The following is a 22,698-nucleotide window of genomic DNA, read 5'->3' as shown; positions in this document are numbered from 1 at the left end:
TTTTCAGGGGATGTCTTATTTTTCCACAAAGACGAATTCACATTTATGGTTGAATTTTTAAAAATGAAAATGTATTATCTACTGTACAGTAGTTGTCATCACAAAACAGCATAACCAAACTGTGAATCCTTTCAAGAATTTCTATATTATATTTTATTGCTATACTGCTTTAAAATTACTGTTTTAAATTTCTGTTTGTATGTAAATTTATGTTGTTTTTGGACTTGTCCCTGTGTAAGCTGCCCTGAGTCCCTTCTGGGCGATGGAGGTGGGATACAAGAATAAAGTTATTATATTATTATTATTTCTTGTTACTACCTTTATTTCCATGTACAATAATCTATGGTATGTACATTTACCGATCCTGCATGCTTCCAAACAAAAACTTTACTAGGTCTTACTTTTGAGGGAGGCCTTATATTTAGCAATTCAGCAAAACCTCTACTAGGTCTTATTTTCTGGGGATGTCTTATTTTCAGGGAAACAGGGTAGCATCAAGGAAGTTGTCCATTAAGGACTTGTGACATGTGTGAAAAGGAAGATAACTTCCTCGAAGTTGACAGATTGCCTCTCTGAATTGATCATTTTTAGACCACCTTTCTGATCCAACCGATTTGGTTAAATAAAAGGTTTATTGTGCGTGATTCTAACTAACTAAGCTCCCCATCACCGTGGCTTGCAGAATACACCCATGCAAGTGCTGGAGACCGAGAAATGCTTTCTGTATTTTCATGATCCTTCCTGAACCCTATAGGCAGGCTATTTCTATTCAACACCGTATTTACTTTGGATTGTGTTTTGCAAACAAGGAAGCAAACCCTTTGTTAGCGGCGTGCTTACCTCACTCCGAAGCCTGACATAAATTGCAGTCCCTGATGTTGCCGTCCAGCTGTGGCCAAGTCTGCGAAGCTGGAGGAGCAAAGGAGCTTCACTTGATCTCCAAGACCAGAGAAAAAGAGCCAGGTATGGAATCTGATATTGAGACACAGCGATTGTTTTGAAAGTGACACTGCCTGCTTCTACGATGGGCTCAGGCGGTAAAGGTGGTTCTCCTTCCCAAATGTATCCCAAGGGCAGGAAGACATCTACTTTGCAAACTGGTGTATACCTGTTTTTAGAATGCAAGTGAACATGAATATGGTCTAGAAGTGTCTGGGGGCGGGTTGAATGTGCAGGTTTGATGCAGCATTTGGATAGAACAGAATGAATGTTCATGAAACTGGTATGGACCAGAAATAGACTGGCTCATCCATCCCTGGCAGAAGGATATTTTTAATATCACTGTATGTTTTATTCATGCGCCTGCCTGTTTCATTTAATGCTTCTTTTGTCAGGTGATGGATGGTTCGGTATGCTTTTTTCAAAATGGTAGATGGACTTGGTTATTTTTTGCCACCATTTAGAGGACTTAAAAGTTGAAAATCAAATGGTTCATATTTTAAATATGGTAAAGTAACCTGCTTCAGTTGCTACTGATAATATCAAGTGGAGTCCATAGGGGTGTGGGAAGCTTTCCTATACCAATGTGGTCTGTTTGAAATAGTGGCTGAAATAGTCTTAAACAGAGAGGTGTTTTCCATCACCCGTTGTTTATTTGAAAATCTTAGGCATTGAACCTACATACCTCTATATGTGGTTCCCAACCTTTTTTTGACCAGGGACCACTTGACCAGGGACAACTTTGACCAAGGACCACTTTGACCAGGGACCACTTTGACCAGAGACCACTCAGGGACCACTTTGACCAGAGACCACTTTGACTAGGGACCACTTTGACCAGAGTCCACTCAGGGACCACTCTGACCAGGGACCACTTTGACCAAAGACCACTTTGACCAGAGACCACTTTGACCAGGGGCCACTTTGACCAGAGACCACTCAGGGATCACTTTGACCAGTGACCACTTTGACCAGGGACCACTTTGACCAGATACCACTTTGACTAGGGACCACTTTGACCAGAGTCCACTCAGGGACCACTCTGACCAGGGACCACTTTGACCAAAGACCACTTTGACCAGAGACCACTCAGGGATCACTTTGACCAAAGACCACTTTGACCAGAGACCACTTTGACCAGGGACCACTTTGACCAGAGACCACTCAGGGATCACTTTGACCAGTGACCACTTTGACCAGGGACCACTTTGACCAGATACCACTTTGACTAGGGACCACTTTGACCAGAGTCCACTCAGGGACCACTCTGACCAGGGACCACTTTGACCAAAGACCACTTTGACCAGAGACCACTTTGACGAGGGACCACTTTGACCAGAGACCACTCAGGGATCACTTTGACCAGTGACCACTTTGACCAGGGACCACTTTGACCAGAGACCACTTTGACAAGAGACCACTCTGGGACGACTTTGACGAGGAACCACTTTGACCAGAAACCACTTTGACCAGAGACCACTTTGACCAGAGACCACTTTGACCAGAGACCACTTTGACCAGAGACCACTCTGGGACAACTTTGACGAGGAACCACTTTGACCAGAGACCACTTTGACCAGAGACCACTTTGACCAGAGACCACTTTGACAAGAGACCACTCTGGGACGACTTTGACGAGGAACCACTTTGACCAGAGACCACTTTGACCAGAGACCACTCTGGGACGACTTTGACAAGGAACCACTTTGACCAGAGACCACTTTGACCAGAGACCACTCTGGGATGACTTTGACCAGGGACCACTTTGACCAGGGACCACTTTGACCAGAGACCACTTTGACCAGAGACCACTTTGACCAGGGACCACTTTGACCAGAGACCACTTTGACCAGGGACCACTTTGACCAGAGACCACTTTGACCAGATACCACTTTGACCAGAGACCACTCTGGGACGACTTTGACGAGGAACCACTTTGACCAGAGACCACTTTGACCAGAGACCACTCTGGGACGACTTTGACGTGGAACCACTTTGACCAGGGACCACTTTGACTAGGGACCACTTTGATCAGGGTCCACTCTCCAACATTAGTACCAAAAGTGCTATGAATCAGTTTTTGGTCAACTTTAGATTCGGTTTGGTTATTTGGGGTGCTGATTCAGAAAACTACATTGGACAGACCACATCAGCTCTAGTTTCTGATACAAAACATATGTCATCCAGTAGTTGCCATGTGCTTGCCTACAAAAAAACATATTTAATAATCGAGAGCTAATATGGTCTATCCAATACAATTTTCTGGATCAGCACCCCAAACAACCCCAGGAACATGCCTAAAAATGAAGACGCCAAGGCGCCACATAGAAGGGCTCTGCTCAGGGCGAGGGAGGAGGAGAAGCAGCAGTCAGGAGGCTTGCTGTTGCGCTTTTTGTGGGTAGTCAGCCTCTCCCCTCTTGACATCTCTGTTGCTCTGGCACTATAACAAGGTTTCATGAAACCAGTCGCTCTCATTGTAAAGGTGTAGTAATGGCGAGGCCACGAACAACATTTTAGTTCTTGGGGGACCACTGGTGGTCCATGGTCTACAGATTGGGAACCACTGTTCTAGGGTGACCTTGTTGCTCACAAAGGTGCTAACCCATACAGTAGGCACGTCAATTTTGCCTTTTCTCTCATCACAAGATTGCAGTGGGACTAGTTTTAGAAAGGACTGGTTTTATAGGTGTAAAGACGCTGTGCCTCAGCTTGGATCAAAAACAACAGGATTATGCCCATGTAGATTTCATGTTTCTTAGGAATGTGAGACATAGGAAACTGGTAACTTGTCTTTTGATATTGGCGTAAGAATCCAGGGGATTGTATTATATTATTACCAGCAAAACAACCATACTGTATCTATAAAGCAATCAAAGTAATCTTGGGACTAAGTGATGGACCTACTGGACACATTTGAGAGCAGGCAGTTCTTATGTGTCCTGTTGATAACCATGTGAGAGATATAGAACTGGACTGGTTCTTAATCTGCTACTCAAATCCACAATAACCTCAACATTGTTTTCTTAAATCACAACTACAGGTCCACAATGCAGTTCTACTCATTCACCATCTTTGGTCTACTGCTTAGTTCACTTATATCCACTACCCTCCAAAGCAATGACACCACAACAACGGTAATGTCTACTCCTGGCCCTGACAGCAATACCACCCTGCCACTGCTCTTGAACCACACTAGGTCGACTCCTGGACTGGCCAGAGAAGCCACCACAGGATTGGTCAATGAGAACATCACATCTCCAACACATTCCACTGTGGAATTGGCCATCAATGTCACGTCTACAGCAGTTGCTGTCACCAACTTCACTACACCACCAACGGACACCACCAACAACAACACTACGTCTCTTTCCAGCACCTTCAAATCTCCGCCCGAGAATGCTACCACACCACTAGCCAACAATACCACTACGTTGGTAGAAAACAAAACCACCATATCAACTTCCACCTTGATAAACACCATATCACCAATTGGCAATACTACAATATCATCCAACAGTACTATGTCTCTATCCAGCACCATCAAATCTCCATCCATGAATGCTACCACACCACTAGTCAACAATACCACTACTTCGCTAGAAAACAACACCACCAAATCAACTTCTACCCTGACAGATACATCACCGAGCAGTAAAACTACAATATCATCCAACAACACTACGTCTCATTCCAGCACCATCAGATCTCCATCCATGAATGCTACTACACCACTAGCCAACAATACCACCACGTCTCTAGAAAACACCACCACCAAACCAACTTCTGCCCTGATTGACACATCACCGAGCAGTAAAACTACAATATCATCCAACATCACTACGTCTCATTCCAGCACCATCAGATCTTCATCCATGAATGCTACTACACCACTAGCCAACAATACCACAACGGAACACAAAACCACCCAGTCTACTTCAACCCTGATGGACACCACGTCACCAATCAGTAAAACTACAACAACATCCAACCAAGAGACGTATTCCACCATGTCTACTACTCGCTTAGACAGCAGCACTACAGCGGCAAATACTACAACAGCGAAAACCACCACGGGCGGAAGCACTGCTGTATCGGCACCTTCATTTCTTGTACTTGCACTGTTTGCTCTCGCAGGACTTTGGATGTAAGAACGCTTTTGCTATTTGCCTGCTGCCCTTCTAGAAGAAGGCAGTGGGCTTTCTCTTCACTCTCGGCCACTCTTTAATCAGTTCTTTAATCAGTTTGACTACATTTTTACTATCAGTCTTTCAACGGAACAATAATCTGAATTCACATCCAAATCAGAAAGCAAACGAGCACCACATTCAAATCCAAACATTACAGAGGAGATGGATTATTTAAATAGCTGGAGGACAGCCACAGTTTTCAACCTATCCAATGATCCTTCCTAAAAAGTAAATTGTGTCTTATTTCTAGATGAATCAGAGACTATTAATGAGCAATTCGTCCTCTTAAACCTACACATGTTACTTGGGGAGGAGAGGGAATGGAGGCATATTTAAAACTATATCTATCAATATAATAAAAGTCAGTGTTTGTATGTGTGAATGTGGCAGCTTTCGGATTGGCTGCCACTTCCACATGCCACTGCGACCCCAACACAAATGACGGATCTGGACCGAACTTGGAACACAGGACCCCCGTGACCCACTTTAGGTATTGGTGCCGTCTGGGGGAGGATGGACCATGGATGATGGGATTTGCAGTACCTTCATTCACTTCCAGAGACCACTGCGACACCCACCAATGACAGATCAGGACCACACTTGGCACACAGGACCCCCGTGACCCACTTTACGTATTGGTGCTGTCTGGGGGAGGATGGACCATGGATGATGGGATTTGCAGTACCTTCATTCACTTCTGGAGACCACTGCGACACCCACCAATGACAGATCAGGACCAAACTTGGCACACAGGACCCCCGTGACCCACTTTACGTATTGGTGCTGTCTGGGGGAGGATGGACCATGGATGATGGGATTTGCAGTACCTTCATTTACTTCTGGAGACCACTGCGACACCCACCAATGACAGATCAGGACCAAACTTGGCACACAGGACCCCCGTGACCCACTTTACGTATTGGTGCTGTCTGGGGGAGGATGGACCATGGATGATGGGATTTGCAGTACCTTCATTCACTTCCAGAGACCACTGCGACACCCACCAATGACAGATCAGGACCACACTTGGCACACAGGACCCCCGTGACCCACTTTACGTATTGGTGCTGTCTGGGGGAGGATGGACCATGGATGATGGGATTTGCAGTACCTTCATTCACTTCCGGAGACCACTGCGACACCCACCAATGACAGATCAGGACCACACTTGGCACACAGGACCTCCGTGACCCACTTTACGTATTGGTGCTGTCTGGGGGAGGATGGACCATGGATGATGGGATTTTCAGTACCTTCATTCACTTCCGGAGACCACTGCGACCCCCACCAATGACAGATCAGGACCACACTTGGCAAACAGAGCCCCCATGACCCACAGGCATCACTGGGTCCACAAGCTAGCGCATATATATAAGGCAACCAGCACAATGACCCTTCCCTTTGACAGAATGGTCCTTCGCAAAGCGGCCAGTACGAGTAGGACCAGGCAGGTGCAGTTATTGATAGCGAAAGGGTTCCATACACTGGGGATGAATGGGAGGCTTTCTGTGCTTGTTATACCTTTTGGCGTGTTTGCTTAGTTAACAGGAACAACACGGCACCATTCAGGGGAAATAAAAACACCGTGGAGGACTCTGTTTGCTCGCTGAGCAAAGTGTGTACTTTTGTGTTACGGACTAAGCTTCTATATTGCAAGTCTGAATCCAATTGTTATTCTCAAGCAGAGCAGATCTACTGCATTAAAGGGATTTACCTATGTAAAGATGCCATTAAGCCAGTGGGGGAGTATTTCTCATGGGGCTAAGGAGGATGTAGGACCAAGTGCCTACGGGCAAGACAAATATTGGGTTGCTGTGAGTTTTCCGGGCTGTATGGCCATGTTCCAGAAGCATTCACTCCTGACGTTTTGCCCACCTCTATGGCAGAAGTTCTAAGGTCTGTTGGAAACTAGGCAAGTGAGGTTTATATACCTATGGAATAATGTCCAGGGTGGGAGAAAGAACTCTCCTCTGTTGGAGGCAAGTGTGAATGTTGCAACTGGCCACCTTGATTAGCACTGAATAGCCTTGCAGCTTCAAAGCCTGGCTGCTTCCTGCTTTGGAGAATCCTCTGTTGGGTGGCCCTGATTGTTTCTTGTCTGGAATTCCCCTGTCTTCTGAGTGTTGTTCTTTATTTACTGTCCTGATCAGGGCCAGTTAACACCGACCAACAAAGGATTCCCTACAGGCAGGGAGCAGCCAGGCTTTGAAGTTGCAATAACAACAACAACAACAACAATAACAACAACAACAACTTTATTTTTGTATCCTGTCCCATCTCCCCGAGGGGACTCAGGGCGGCTCACATGGAGACCAACCCCAATAATATACAACAAAATACAACAATATAAAATGCATTTAAATCACAACAAAGTAATACAGTAGAGTCTCACTTATCCAAGCCTCGCTTATCCAAGTTTCTGGATTATCCAAGCCATTTTTGTAGTCAATGTTTTCAATATATCGTGATATTTTGGTGCTAAATTCATAAATACAGTAATTACAACATAACATTGCTGCATATTGAACTTCTTTTTCTGTAAAATTTGTTGTATAACATGATGTTTTGGTGCGTAATTTGTAAAATCATAACCTAATTTGATGTTTAATAGGCTTTTCCTTAATCCCTCCTTATTATCCAAGATATTCACTTATCCAAGCTTCTGCCGGCCCGTTTAGCTTGGATAAGTGAGACTCTACTGTACATCAGAACTATAAAAAAACAACATCACAAAATAAAAACATAGCCAATGACCATTCAATGCTAATCAAGGTGGCCAATTGCAACATTCACACTTGCCTCAGGCAGACAAGAGTTCTTTCTTCCACCCTGGATATTATTCCACAGATATATAAACTCCACTTGCCTAGCTTCCAACAGACCTCACAACCTCTATGCCTGCCACAGATGGCGGTGAAACATCAGGAGAGAATGCTTCTAGAATATGGTCATACAGTCCAGAAAACTCACAACAACACAGTGATTCCCACCATGATAGCCTTTGACAACACAAAGACACATATAATACTTTGCAAGCAATGGAACACACAAGGGATAATAATAACAATTATTATTATTATTATTATTATTTATTTTTCTATGCCGCCTCCATCTCTCTGGCTAACAGGGGGCCAACCCCAAAAAACAACCAGTAAACAAATAAAATGCATATATAAACAACATCATCAAAACAGGTAAAATAGACAAATTAAAGCCACAAAATACAATATACTACAATTAAAAAAAATACAGAAATGATAAAACTAAAAATCACCACTGAATGGCAGAATAGATAGATAAAATGGATAGCCAACTTGTGACCAACCAGATGCTATTATGCTACAATTCCCACCATCCTTGATGCTGGTCAGAGTGGATGGTAGTTGTAGTCCAGACCTGCAGAACAGCAATATTTGGGGGGATTCAAGTTGCTAATCCTGGCATGTATGCTTGAGACAGTCCACATGGAAAATGCTCAGGGATTTTAATACTGCAATATAGAAGGCTCTTGTTTACTTACTCTACCCTTGAGAAAAGCATGAGGTAGAACTCAGCTTTGAGGAATATTAATATTAAGAATTAATATTAAAATTATTAATAAATAAAATAAATAAATATAGTCTTCCAAGAACAATCCAAGCTAAGTGGGATGTAGTTAAAAGAACACAGCAACTGAGATAACTGACATGTAAACGTTGACCGTTTAGTTTCAGTTCCAAGTAAACATCCATCATTCCCAGGTTGAACTTGAGTTAATCCAACTCAGCAGACCAGAGCATGATAACATTATGAGAAAATGCTCCGTTTGTGAGCCAGCACATTGAGAGCCAGCATCTCAACAATGACAGGAAGTTCCAAAAAGCAGTGGCCATAGCGCCGATAAAACAGAAATAAACAAGCCTTCCACAGACACCACAAGCGAAAGTGGCACGTAGGCCTTAAGATAGCAAGCTGGGAAACTATAACACCCACAGGAAGGCCTGGGAGGCCAAAATAGAACTTAATTGTTACATGCAAAGCACTGCTTTACACCTCCAAACCTCAGGCGCGCTATTCTTAGATGCCAACGGCAGCGGAATGGACATCCAGAGCAGTGTGGTCACAACGGTAGGTGCAAAGACACACTGCAGCTCTTTCATCCACATCGGAAAGCGTATTTTCCTTTACAGGAAACAGAGAGCCAATTCATGCACATTTTAATCTATATATATAAAAGGGTAATGAAATTTCGGCCTAGGACAAAACAACAAAACTACCCATCCCAGAAACACCAAACTTGGCAGCACAACCCCTCATCCATGCCTCTACGTTCATACAACAAAAAGAAAAGAAAAATAAAGTCCTAATTAGAGGGAGAAGAATAATTGTTTTTATCCAATTGCTGCCAGTTAGAAGGCTAAGCTCCGCCCACTTGGTCTCCTAGCAACCCACTCAGCCCAGGGGACAGGCAGAGTTAGGCCTCACTTAGGCCTCTTCCACACTGCCTATAAAATACAGATTATCTGATTTTAACTTGATTATATGGCATTGTAGACTCAAGGCCCTTTCACACAGCTATATAACCCATTTATAATCTTATATTATCTGCTTTGAACTTGATTATTTTGACTGCCATATAATCCACTTCAGTGTGCATTTTATACAACTGTGTAGAAGGGGCCTCATATAATCCAGTTCTAAGCAGATAAAATAAAATAATAAATATACAGTACAGTCTCACTTATCCAACATAAATAGGCCGGCAGAATGTTGGATAAGTGAATATGTTGGATAACAAGAAGGGATTCAAGAAAAGCCGATTAAACATCAAATTAGGTAATCATTATACAAACTAAGCATTAAAACATCATGTTATACAACAAATTTGACAGAAAAAGTAGTTTCATGTGCTGTAATACTATGTACTAATTACTGTATTACAAATTTACCACCAAAATATCACAATGAATTTAAAACACTGACTATAAAACATTTACAGTAGAGTCTCGCTTATCCAACGTAAACAGGCCGACAGAACGTTGGATAAGCGAATAAGTTGGATAATAAGGAGGGATTAAGGAAAAGCCTATTAAACATCAAATTAGGTTATGATTTTACAAATTAAGCACAAGAACATCATGTTATACAACAAATTTTACAAGAAAAGTAGTTCAATACACAGTAATGCTATGTAGTAATTACTGTATTTACGAATTTGGCACTAAAATATCATGATATATTGAAAATATTGACTACAAAAATGCGTTGGATAATCCAGAACGTTGGATAAGCGAGTGTTGGATAAGTGAGACTCTACTGTACTACTAAAAGGCAGACTGTGTTAGATAATCCAGAACATTGGATAAGCGAATGTTGGATAAGTGAAATTCTACTGTAATATATACCACCATACTTTGCCACAGCAACACGTGGCCGGACACAGCTAGTGGACATATAAAGTGATTTCAAATCTATAATGTATTATTTGGAAATGTAAAGTCTGAACGTATGAGAGTAAACGTCTTGTTTGCAAATGTTTGCATCATGAATTTTTGCATGTTGTGTTAATTTAATGTTGCATGAGAAGAGGAGCCATATTTCAACCCAGGAAAAACAGAAGCCAGTCCCTTCCTTCTAAGGAAGAGATGGCCTTCTGGACCTTTTGGACTACAACTCCCATAACCCCCAGGGCCTTCAATTGCAACCTTAATATGCAGTTCTCCCTCAGCTTTCACACTTCCTCTATTGATGGGCTTCTAGTTCAAGGTTCAACAGTATTTTGGTTTTAAGACAACTCCCTAATTTGCAGATTCCCGCAAAATACCGCTCCATTTTCGCACTACTTGTGTTACAGGATACCAAAGAATCGAAGGCATTAGGTGGAAGATCACTAGAGTTGTTTAGTTTCAAAATCCTCCAAATTAAGTAACGACTGATCGCTGCCATTGAAATATAGAGGGATATTTTAACTCAAAGCTCTCTCTAGTGGCCATTAGTGATGTGTGCGGTATTTGTTTCATCTGTTTCATTCGTCTATTCGTTTAGTATGGTCCATCCAGATGCATGTCAGGAGGATATGCTTTTGGAACACGGCCAGACAGCCAGGAAAACTCACAGCAACCCAGTTATCCAGCCTTGAAAGCCTTCAACAACACACTTTGCAATAGCTTTTCAATGAATCTCTCAACGTGTCTCAAACAATTCAACATGATTTGTGGCAGCCACCAAAATGAAATTTCTGGAGTCTAACAACTACAGTAGAGTCTCACTTGTCCACATAAACGGGCTGGCAGAACTTTAGATAAGAGAAAATGTTGTATAATAAGGAAGGATTAAGGAAAAGCCTATTAAACATCAAATTATATTATGATTTTACATATTAAGGACCAAAACATCATGTTTTAGGACAAATTGACAGAAAAAGCAGTTCAATACATGATAACGTTATGTAGTAATTACTGTATTTATGATTTTAGCACCAAAACAGCAATATATTGAAAACATTGACTACAAAAACATCTATATATATAAAAGGAGAATGGCATCGCTCCACCGGGCAAAACAACAAAACTAAAGGCCCCCCAACCTAGAAAATTGACAACACAACCCCTCATCCACGTCTCTACGTTCTTACAAACAAACTACACATCCCTAACCTCAATGGGGCCAAAAAAACCCCAAAAACCGGAATGCACCCTTTTGTGACCCACCTTGATTGACACTAAACAGCCTTGCAGCTTCAAAGCCAGGCTGCCTCCTAGGCCACACAAAACAACAACAACAACAACAAAAACACCACTTCAGTGTGAATTTTAAACCATTGTGTAGAAGGGGCCTCATATAATCCTGTTCCAGGCAAATCATATAACATTAGTAATATAATGTATAATAATTACTGTGCTCTAATAACAATACACAACAATATAATTTCTAAAATCAGGACACTAAATAAACAACAACACTCAGAACACAGGGGAATTCCACACAGGAAACAACCAGGCCCAGCTAACACCTCCCAACAAAGGATTCCCTCACGCAGGAAGCAGCCAGGCTTGGAAGCTACAAGACCATTCAATGCTAAACAACTTAAATAATCACACCGAGCTAACACATCCCAGTAAAGGATTCTTCCAACTACTAACCAGGCAGACCTTGAAGCTGCAGGCCTATTCAATGCTAATCAAGGAGATCCATGGCAACACCTGCCTCAATCAGACAACAGTTCTTTTTACCACACTGCACATTATTCCACACATATATCAATCCCTTTCTGGCCCACCTTGATTAACACTGAACAGCCTTGCAACTTCAAAGCCAGACTTTGGAAACCACGAGGCTACTCCATCTCATTCAACCTGGCCCAGCAAGCAGACCCTATGTAGAAAACGGCCAGGCTTTCAAACAGCGAGGCTATTCACTGCAATTCCAATTGGCCACAGCAACGCGTGGCAGGGCACAGCTAGTTGACTATTAAAAGGCTGACTGCATTGGATAATACAGAACGTTGGATAAGTGGAGGTTGGATCAGCAAGACTCTGCTGTACTTTCAAATGAAGTACCTCACAATGAAAGAGGAATAACACTTTCAAACCAGGAGCAGATTTCTTTTTTCCAAAGTGTGTTACAATTTCTTGAAAACAGTTCTCCCAAGATCCTGAGATGAAGAGCACTTTCCCAGTTCACACCGATGAAATCCCTAGGTTTTTCCTCTTGATTTGGCATAATTTTGTACTGTAAACTTTTGCGAAACGGCTCTATTTACTGTGTCAACAAAGGAAACAGCTTAGAGATGGGGCTTACGGTTGAGTAGGGGTTGCTTTACAGGAAGGGGAAACTTAAGGATTTGATTCCAAGAAATGAAAACGAAAGGTAGCATCATGTTACAAATTACTGGTAGATTTCCAGGAGTACCAAAAAAGAGATTAGCTAACTTTGCTACTGACGCTTTTGAAAAATAATCAATCAGTTTCTCCCCCTCGAAGGAGAAACCGCAAACTACAAAAGAAAACTCGTGGTTCTGTTTGGGATCTAATTTGGATAGAATTACCGGACTATTGTGGCCCTTTGAGGAGCAAATACCATCCTCAATGGCAAACACACCATTCCTAAGAAACAAAGTTGTATGTCGCACGGTTGCCATTGCCATGCTGAGAAAGAAAAAAAAAGAGGCGAAGAGGGGCAAGGTTAGATCAACAGTCTGCTTGATCCAAATCCAGCATCCAACTTCTCGTTTTGGATAAGGAGGACGTCAAAAAGAACACAGAACCTCTACAATCTCCAAAAATTGGTTTTGAGGAATCTATATATATAAAAGGGTAATGAAATTTCAGCCTAGGACAAAACAACAAAACTACACATCCCAGAAACACTAAACTTGGCAGCACAACCCGTCATCCATGCCTCTATGTTCATACAACAAAAAGAAAAATAAAGTTCTAATTAGAGGGAGAGGAATAATTGTTTTTATCCAATTGCTGCCAGTTAGAAGGCTAAGCTCCGCCCACTTGGTCTCCTAGCAACCCACTCAGCCCAGGGGACAAGCAGAGTTAGGCCTCATTTAGGCCTCTTCCACACTGCCTATAAAATACAGATTATCTGATTTGAACTGGATTATATGGCAGTGTAGACTCAAGGCCCTTCCACACAGCTATATAACCCATTTATAATGGACTTAATGTAAGGTAAAACCTTTACCCTTTACCTTAACTACCACCAATTCCTCAATACTTTATTTCCCATACCACCATACTTCGCTACAGCAATGCGTGGCCGGGCACAGCTAGTATATCTATATATATAAAAATGTAATGTGCATAATTCCCATGGAGTAAACAAAGCCACTGAACCAAATCACAGCAAATTTGGCCACAAAAGACATAGTCATCCTATCTATGTCTTTCAATCAAAAAAACCTAGAAAATAGTCCAAAGAGGATGAGGAAGAGCCGTTCTCCCCCTGGCTGCCAGTCAGAAAGGTAGGATTACCTAATTCTTTTTTAGTTTACATTCCTCACTTTACGCACTTTCATTGGCCCAGACATTTTATGAGCTCGCTCAGGTTTTTGAACTGCTAGGTTGGCAGAGCCTCCAGTGGCTCAGTGTGTTAAAGCACTGAGCTGCTGAACTTGCAGACCAAAAGGTCCCAAGGTTCAAATTTGGGGAGCGGAGTGAGCGCCCGCTGTTAGCTCCAGCTTCTGCCAACCTAGTAAGTAAGTAAGTAAATAAAAGTTTATTTGTATACTGCCCTCTCTCCCGAAAGGGAATCAGGGCGGTTTCCAATATAAAATCAGCATAAAACATTGTACAATAAAACACTGAAAACACTATAAAACGCTATAAGAATTAAAAACAAAACATAACAATTGACTAAAACAATCACATAAACAGAAGGAATATAATCACTCAAATAACATATGAATCTGAAAAGAAAAAAGAAAAAAGACCACTGGGATGGAGGAGAGGATGGCCTGGAGGGACCACTAGAACTAAAATACAATGTTATATTCTAAGATGCTTTGGGGCAGAGGAATATAGTGAACCTAGAAGTTCAAAAACATGCCAATGTGAGTAGATCAATAGGTACCGCTCCGGCAGGAAGGTAACGGCGCTCCATGCAGTCATGCAGGCCACATGACCTTGGAGGTGTCTACGGACAACGCCGGCTCTTGGCTTAGAAATGGAGATGAGCACCAACCCCCAGAGTCGGACACGACTGGACTTAATGTCAGGGGAAACTTTACCTTTTAGGTTGGCAGAAGCTGGGGCTAACGACGGAAGCTCACCCCACTCCCCAGATTCAAACCGCCAACCTTTTGTTCAGCAAGTTCAGCAGCTCAGTGGTTTATTGTGTAGCATTAGCACTACCCAAAAAACTTTGATACGGAATGTGGAACTTGTTACTCTGCTGAGGTCAATGGACTCTTTGTAGTCTCCATCACCTAATCATCTAAGGTCCACATCAGACAACGGATCCTGGACACAGAGCGACAATCTGATTTAACTTGCTCTCCAGTCTTTAACATTAGTGCAGACAACAGATATACTATCACTCCCATGGCTTATTTAACAAACCTGGAGGTGCCTAATCATCGTAAAGCCTTCACTCTTGCAAGATGTCACGCCCTCCCATCAGCAGTACTGGAGGGGAGGTACCGGAAGACCCCTGCTCCGGAGAGACTATGTCCTTGTGAGTCTGGCCATATCGAAACTACCAAGCACGTGCTCCTCCAGTGTATGTTTTATAGAGACATTAGAATCAATTTCATCACTCCTTGGCTTTTAAAACATCCAGGCCGCACTGAAAGATACTACACCTCTCTGCTGCTCTCGGACTCCTGTTCTGCAATAACCTATAGTGTCGCCAGGTTCTATGCGGCAGCAATTTCCATCAGACGGACGATGACTGACCCCACAGGGCCTGTAGCCAGAGCAATGTGTTATAACTGAAATACTGCAAATGCTCCCTCTATCCCCCTCCAGAGCCACTTAGTGGATCGATATTTACTATTAGCTGATCCTGCTAATAGTCTGCTTTTAATTTGTTTTTATTATAGCATGTTTTTAACTTGTTTTTTTATCTGACTTTTATGGGAACTGCGATTCCCCTTTTCGGGCACCTGTGCTCATTTCTATATATTCTGGTCATAGACCGTAATAAATTGCTGAACTGAACACTGACCATATTGTTGATGGAAATTATAGACCAACATCTATATGGGGGCTATGGGTTCCCATTTCTGGTCTTGTGCGAAAACATGGCCCATGTTCTGACCGTGTTCCGTGAAACTATTTATTCGTCAAATTTAAAAAAAAAATGCTAATCTTCCCTCTTGTCGTCATAAAAAAATTAATACAAATTTACTTCCTCCAGCAAACTGTGGGGCAAAATCGTTTTGTGTTTGTCCTTGTTGCCCTGGAAAAAGGTAACACTGAGATATGTGCGTGGCGCAGGAACCAATCAGATGGAGGCCTGCCATTGCACAACCGTCCCTCAAATTATATTTAAATGGAAGAATTGAGCAGACGGATTATCAGCCTCGCACAGGAGAACGTCCTAGAAGCGCCTGAGTTTAACTGACATCATAAGCATCTGGCACTGAAAACAGGTATGGCACAATGAACTAAAAAGAATGAATGGAATACACAGAACTAAATGGTATGCTATCAAATTACGAGTGTATTGTGCATTTATTGGATATTAAACGAGATAATTCATGGGCAATATTACTTCATGGGTTGATGTTAGTTTTCCGGGCTCTATGGCCATGTTCCAGAAGCATTCTCTCCTGACGTTTCGCCCACATCTATGGCAGGCATCCTCAGAGGTTGTGAGGTCTGTTGGAAACTAGGCAAGTGGGGTTTTATATAGGGAATAATGGCCAGGTTGGGAGAAAGAACTCTTGCCTGTTGGAGGCAAGTGTGAATGTTGCAAATGGCCAGCATTGAATGGCCTTGTAGGTTCAAAGCCTGGCTGCTTCCTACCTGGGGGGAAATCCTTTGTTAGGAGGTATTAGCTGACCCTGATTGTTTCTTTTTTTAAAAAAAAAAAACTTTATGTTTTTTGCTACAATAAAAGTGGGGGGAACAGTTTGGATTGTAGACAAGAAATAATAATAATAATAATAATAATAATAATAATAATAGGAAAAACTCAGCTGCTATCAGGACCTCAAGACTGAACTTCAAAGACTCTGGCAGAAACCAATGCAGGTGGTCCCGGTGGTGATTGGCACACTGGGTGTCGTGCCAAAAGATTGGAAACAATAGACCTTGACAAAATCACGGTCTGCCAACTGCAAAAGGCCACCCTACTGGGATCTGCACTCATCATCCAAAAATACATCACACAGTCCTAGACACTTGGGAAGTGTTCGACTTGTGATTTTGTGATACGAAATCCAGCATGTCTATCTTGTTTGCTGTGTCATAATAAAATAATAATAATAATAATAATAATAACAACAAGGTACAAGGAGATTTGGCATATTGCGATAAATGATAAATTGACATGTAATATTAAGATTAAAAGAGGGTTATTTAAAAAGGATGATTTTGGGAAGATATGGGGAAAATTTATAGAGTTTGTATACGTAGAAGGTAAGGGGGAAAAACCTGTAAAAGAAACAATGGAATTTTGGAAATAACTATTGTAATTGGCTGGTCTGGGGTGAAGGGATAGCACTAGGTGAAGGGTAACAAAAGGTAAATAATATGAGTATGTAATATAGTTAGAGAGTGAAAATACTATAGGAGCTATGATATACATAACTCTGAATTGCAAATTTGTTAAAGAATGTATAAGTTTTAAGTACTGCATATGTAAAATTCACAATTTTTCAATTAAAAAACTCTTAATAAAAAAAATTAAAAAGGAAAAGAAATAATAATAATAATAATAATAATAATAATAATAATAATAATAATAATAATAGCTTTACCTAAGAACGAAGTATACTCCATGCACACCAAATACTGATGGGAGTGGAGCAGAAAAACATGAGGACATGATCAAGCCTAATAAAAAAAGCCCCATAAAACATTTCAAGTTTAGGTTTCGGAGGCTGACTATATTAATGATACAAGATTTACCATTTTTAAGCCTTGCACTTTGTTCCAGCTCGCCCTCATTTAAAATTTTGTAGTTTTATACTCTGTTTTATTATTCTCTTGTTATTACATTTTGTTTTACTTTGTTATTGTTTAAGCATTTTACTGGATGTTGTCATGTGTCTTGTTAGGTATTTTATTTTGTTTTATTGTAATTGTTTGGCCTTGGCCCTGTGTTAGCCGCCCCAGTACCTTTGGGGAGATGGAGGATACAAAAATAAAGTTGTTGTTGTTGTTAGAGCATTTGAAACTGCAAATATTAAACACATTTGTACAGAGACACATAGATGCCTTGGCTCCTGCTACAAATGGATCTTCTGGGATGAGAAAGCCATTCTAAAAGGACAAGAAACTAGGATTTGAAGAAAAAGAAACATTTTGGGATAAAATAATGAAAATGGATAGGAAAGTTATAACCAATACAGTAGAGTCTCACTTATCCAACATAAACGGGCCGGCAGAACGTTGGATAAGTGAATATGTTGGATAATAAGGAGAGATTAAGGAAAAGCCGATTAAACATTAAATTAGGTTATGATTTTACAAATTAAGCACCAAAACATCATGTTATACAACAAATTTGACAGAAAAAGTAGTTTATACAGTAATGCTATGTAGTAATTACTGTATTTACGAATTTAGCACCAAAATATCACGATGTTTTGAAAACATTGACTACAAAAATGCGTTGGATAACCCAGAACGTTGGATAAGTGAGTGTTGGATAAGTGAGACTCTACTGTATCTATAAAACGATATTGGAATGGGCAACAGAGACGGAAACTATTAAAGACTGTATGGTAAAGTGGGCAAGTAATATAGGAAGACCTATAAAAATTGATGAATGGGAAAAAGCGTGGAATTATAGATTGAAATTAACCTATGCCGCAGATATAAAAGAAAATTGGTTCAAAATATTCTACAGAATCTATCTGACTCCCCAAAAACTATCTAAATACTATAAAAAAAAGTATCCAATAAATGTTGGAAATGTGGGGACAAAGATGGTACAGTAGAGTCTGACTTATCCAAGCCTCGTTTATCCAACGTTCTGGATTATCCAACACATTTTTGTAGTCAATGTTTTTAATACATCGTGATATTTTGGTGCTAAATTCGTAAATACAGTAATTACTACATAGAATTACTGTGTATTGAACTGTTTTTTTGGTCAAATTTGTTGTATAACATGATGTTTTTGGTGCTTAATTTGTAAAATCACAACTTAATTTGATGTTTAATAGGCTTCTTAATCTCTCCTTGTTATCCAACGTATTCGCTTATCCAACGTTCTGCTGGCCCATTTATGTTGGATAAGTGAGACTCTACTGTACTTTCTTCCACTGCTGGTGGTCATGTAAAAAAGCAAAGGTTTATTGGTCCAAGATACATAAAAAAATTTCAAAAAATGCTACAAATCGATATAAAAATGGACCCAAAATATTATTTATTAGGACTACTAGATATCAAGGTGGACAAAAACAAAGAAATTCTATTTAATTACTTGACAGCCGCAAGAAAGGTGTATACTAAGTTATGGAAAATCAAAGACACCCCGGTACACCAAAATTGTTGAGATTATGAATATGGATAGGTTAACATATTTATTAGCAAATAATCATGGCACGCCAAAAAAAAACAAAAAACAAACTGGGACTCTATCAAGGACTACTTAAAGAGTGTGAATGTTAAAATTCTGATTTAAAATACAAAGCTAGAAAATACATACAATAGTGGAGGCTGGGTGTAATGTACAAGACAAATTACTATTTAAGATATAAATCAGTAAGGTTAGCAGGATTAAGATCTATACATATAAAAGAATGATGGAATCAGGGCACCGGACAAAACAAAAAAACTACAGGCCCCCCAACCTCGAAATCTGACAACACAACCCATCATCCACGGCTCTAGGTTGATACAACAAAAAGAAAAGAAAAATAAAGTTCTAATTAGAGGGAGAGGAATAATTATTATCCTATTTCTGCCAGTTAGAAGGCTAAACTCCGCCCACTTGGTCTCCTAGCAACCTACTCAGCCCAGGGGACAGGCAGACTTAGGCCTCACTTAGGCCTCTTCCACAGATTATCTACCGGTAATTTGCACTGGATTATATGGCAGTGTAGACTCAAGGCCCTTCCACACAGTTATATAACCCATTTATAATCTTATATTATCTGCTTTGAGCTGGATTATCTTGACTCCACACTACCATATAATCCACTTCAGCTATGAAGAAGGGGCCTCATATAATCCAGTTCTAAGAAGATAATATAAGATTATCAATATAAAGTACAGTCTCACCATACTTCGCCACAGCAACACGTGGCAGGGCACAGCTAGTGTGTGTGTGTGTGTGTGTGTGTGTGTGTATATATATATTCACACATTGTCAATATATGTAGTCTTGTGTTTCCATCCATTGTCTTGTTTTTCCTTATTTTTACTTCTATTTTTATTTCTTTTTCTTTTTTGTCCTAGGTTTCTTTTTTGTTTTGCGCGCTCTCTCTCTCTCTCTCTCTCTCTCTCTCTCTCTCTCTATATATATATATATATATAGTTTAAGTCACTGTAGGGAGCACGTAGTCTATGTTTGTTACTGTTCTTAAATGTTCTTAAAAGTTCTCTTTATATTTTCAATTTCATTCGTGTGTCACCTCTCTGGAAAATCACTAATAAAAATCTATTTTAAAAAAAGCAGGTGGAGTTAATTTATGTTTACTTTTTAAAAATGTAGGATGAAGAAGCTGGTCAAATGGCTATGGCCTGCCCTGGTGGTTGCGATATTGTGTGAAGTCCACTTGGCAGCGTCACAAGATGCTGGCACCCCTAACGTAACTACACCAGCAACGTTTTCGACAATGACTACAACAAAGACAACGACAAAGGCTACGACAAAGGCTCCGTCAGTGATGACTCCGGCAATGCCTTCAGCAAAGGCTTCCACAAAGGCTGCTACTGTGACTGCCACCTCCAAGGAGAAAGCTACTAATGGAGTAGCCGCAGTTGCAAATACCACAACCCACAACCACGCCACCTCTTTACACGGCAATATCTCTGTCATTATACTCCCGCTTCTCTTCCCTTTTTTACACTTCATGCCTTCTCTTTATTTCTGAATGTAATGCCTCGGCAGCCTTGATTATGGCATGAGTTTTAATTTAATTTGAACCTCTTTGATAGTTTGTTTTCTAATGCGTTTTAGCAAATCCACTTTCCAATACAACTTGTCTTTTTGTGGCCTTAAGTTTCTCAGAAGACAAATCGAGATACGCAAGCAAATCACAACCCTTCTTTGACTCTGCGGTGCAAACCGATTCTCAATAATCATGAAATATTCTCAACATACTTAAAGACATACAGTAGAGTCTCACTTATCCAAGGTTCTGGATTATCCAAGGCATTTTTATAGTCAATAAAAATATCGTGATATTTTGGTTCTAAATTCGTAAATACAGTAATTACAACATAACATTACTGTGCATTGAACTACTTTTTCTGTTGTATAACATGATGCTTTGGTGCTTAATTTGTAAAATCATAACCTAATTTGATGTTTAATAGGCTTTTCCTTAATCCCTCATTATCCAAGATATTCGCTTATCCAAGGTTCTGCTGGCCCGTTTAGCTTGGATAAGTGAGACTCTACTGTATAAGAGACATTTTCTTTTACTAGACAGAAGAAATGGAGGCTGACTTTATCGTATCTGGACTACAGAAAGAAAAACATTTCTCGACATCCCAATAGTGCAAACTCAACATCCATTGTGGAAAGGAAAGCCGATTATGTTCCATTCTTGGCATATCATATAAAGCATGAGGTGTAAATAAATTTTAATCTAATTATGAAAAGCACACTTCTTCCCTTGATTTCTCCCAATATATCGAGACATGTTTACACAATTTCAGAAGTTGAAGGTTTTCATGGTCGGAATCATTGGGTTGCTGTGAGTTTGTCGGGCTGTCTGGCCATGTTCCAGAATAATAATAATAATAATAATAATAATAATAATAATAATAATAATAACAACTTTATTTTTATACCCCGCCCCATCTCCCCGGCTTACATGGGGCCTAGCCCGATAAAACAATTAAATATCAATGATAAAACAATAAAACAATTATACCAATAAAACCTCAATTATCAGTAAAACAATCGATAAAATTGACATGAAATTGACATATTAAAACAGGAGACTAATTCATAAAACTAATTCATAAAACAGAAGCATTCTCTCCTGACGTTTCGCCCACATCAATGGCAGGCATCCTCAGAGGTTGTAAGGTTTGTTGGAAACCAAGCAAGTGGGGTTTATATATCCGTGGAATGTGGGAAAAAGAACTCTTGTCTGTTGGCAAGTGTGAATATTGCAATTGGCCACCTTGATTAGCACTGAATAGCCTTGCAGCTTCAAGGCCTGGCTGCTGACTGCCAGTGGGGAATCCTTTGTTGGGAGGTGCTAACTGGCCCTGATCAGGAAAGTAACTAAAGAACTAAAGACAGGGGAATTCCAGACAAGAAACAATCAGGGCCAGTTAACACCCTCAACGAAGGATTCTGCCAGGCAGGAAGTAGCCAGTGTTTGAAGCTGCAAAGCTATTCAATCAAGGTGGAAAACTGCAACATTCACACTTGCCTCCAACAGACAAGAGTTCTTTCTCATTCCACAGATGAGAAACTCCACTGGCCTAGTTTCCAACAGACCTCACAACCTCTGAGGATGCCCTCAGGCAGGAAGCAGCCAGGCTTTGAAGCTGCAAGGGTTTTCAATGCTAATCAAGGTGATTAATTGCAACATTCACACTTGCCTCCAACAGACAAGAGTTCTTTCTCATTCCACAGATGAGAAACCCTACTGGCCTAGTTTCCAACAGACCTCACAAACTCTCAGTATGCCTGCCATAGATATGGGCAAAACGTCAGGAGAGAATGCTTCTGGAGCATGGCCAGACAGCCCGGAAAATTCACAGCAAGCCAGTTGGTGTTA

At 40.7% G+C, this 22,698-nt stretch overlaps 1 protein-coding gene and 1 long non-coding RNA gene across 5 annotated transcripts in view; one reads left to right on the top strand and one right to left on the bottom strand.

Moving 5' to 3' along the window:
- nf1 (neurofibromin 1) overlaps window positions 1–22,698 on the bottom strand; it is a 202,250-nt gene that overhangs the window by 116,018 nt on the left and 63,534 nt on the right. The gene's annotated exons all lie outside the window — the stretch shown is intronic.
- On the top strand, window positions 669–21,562 carry LOC103280913 (uncharacterized). 3 transcript variants are annotated; one of them, XR_010000170.1, is made up of 3 exons: window positions 669–963; window positions 3,980–16,209; window positions 20,448–21,562. It is a non-coding gene; the product is annotated as an uncharacterized LOC103280913 (long non-coding RNA). The 3 variants fall into 3 exon arrangements; XR_507521.3 differs by having other exon boundaries at window positions 859–963; window positions 15,975–16,209; XR_010000169.1 differs by lacking the exon at window positions 669–963 and having other exon boundaries at window positions 3,039–16,209.

The sequence above is a fragment of the Anolis carolinensis genome, unplaced genomic scaffold (assembly GCF_035594765.1).
Source record: "Anolis carolinensis isolate JA03-04 unplaced genomic scaffold, rAnoCar3.1.pri scaffold_7, whole genome shotgun sequence".
Taxonomy (NCBI): Eukaryota; Metazoa; Chordata; class Lepidosauria; order Squamata; family Dactyloidae; genus Anolis; species Anolis carolinensis.
This window is presented reverse-complemented; position numbering and strand designations above follow the sequence as displayed.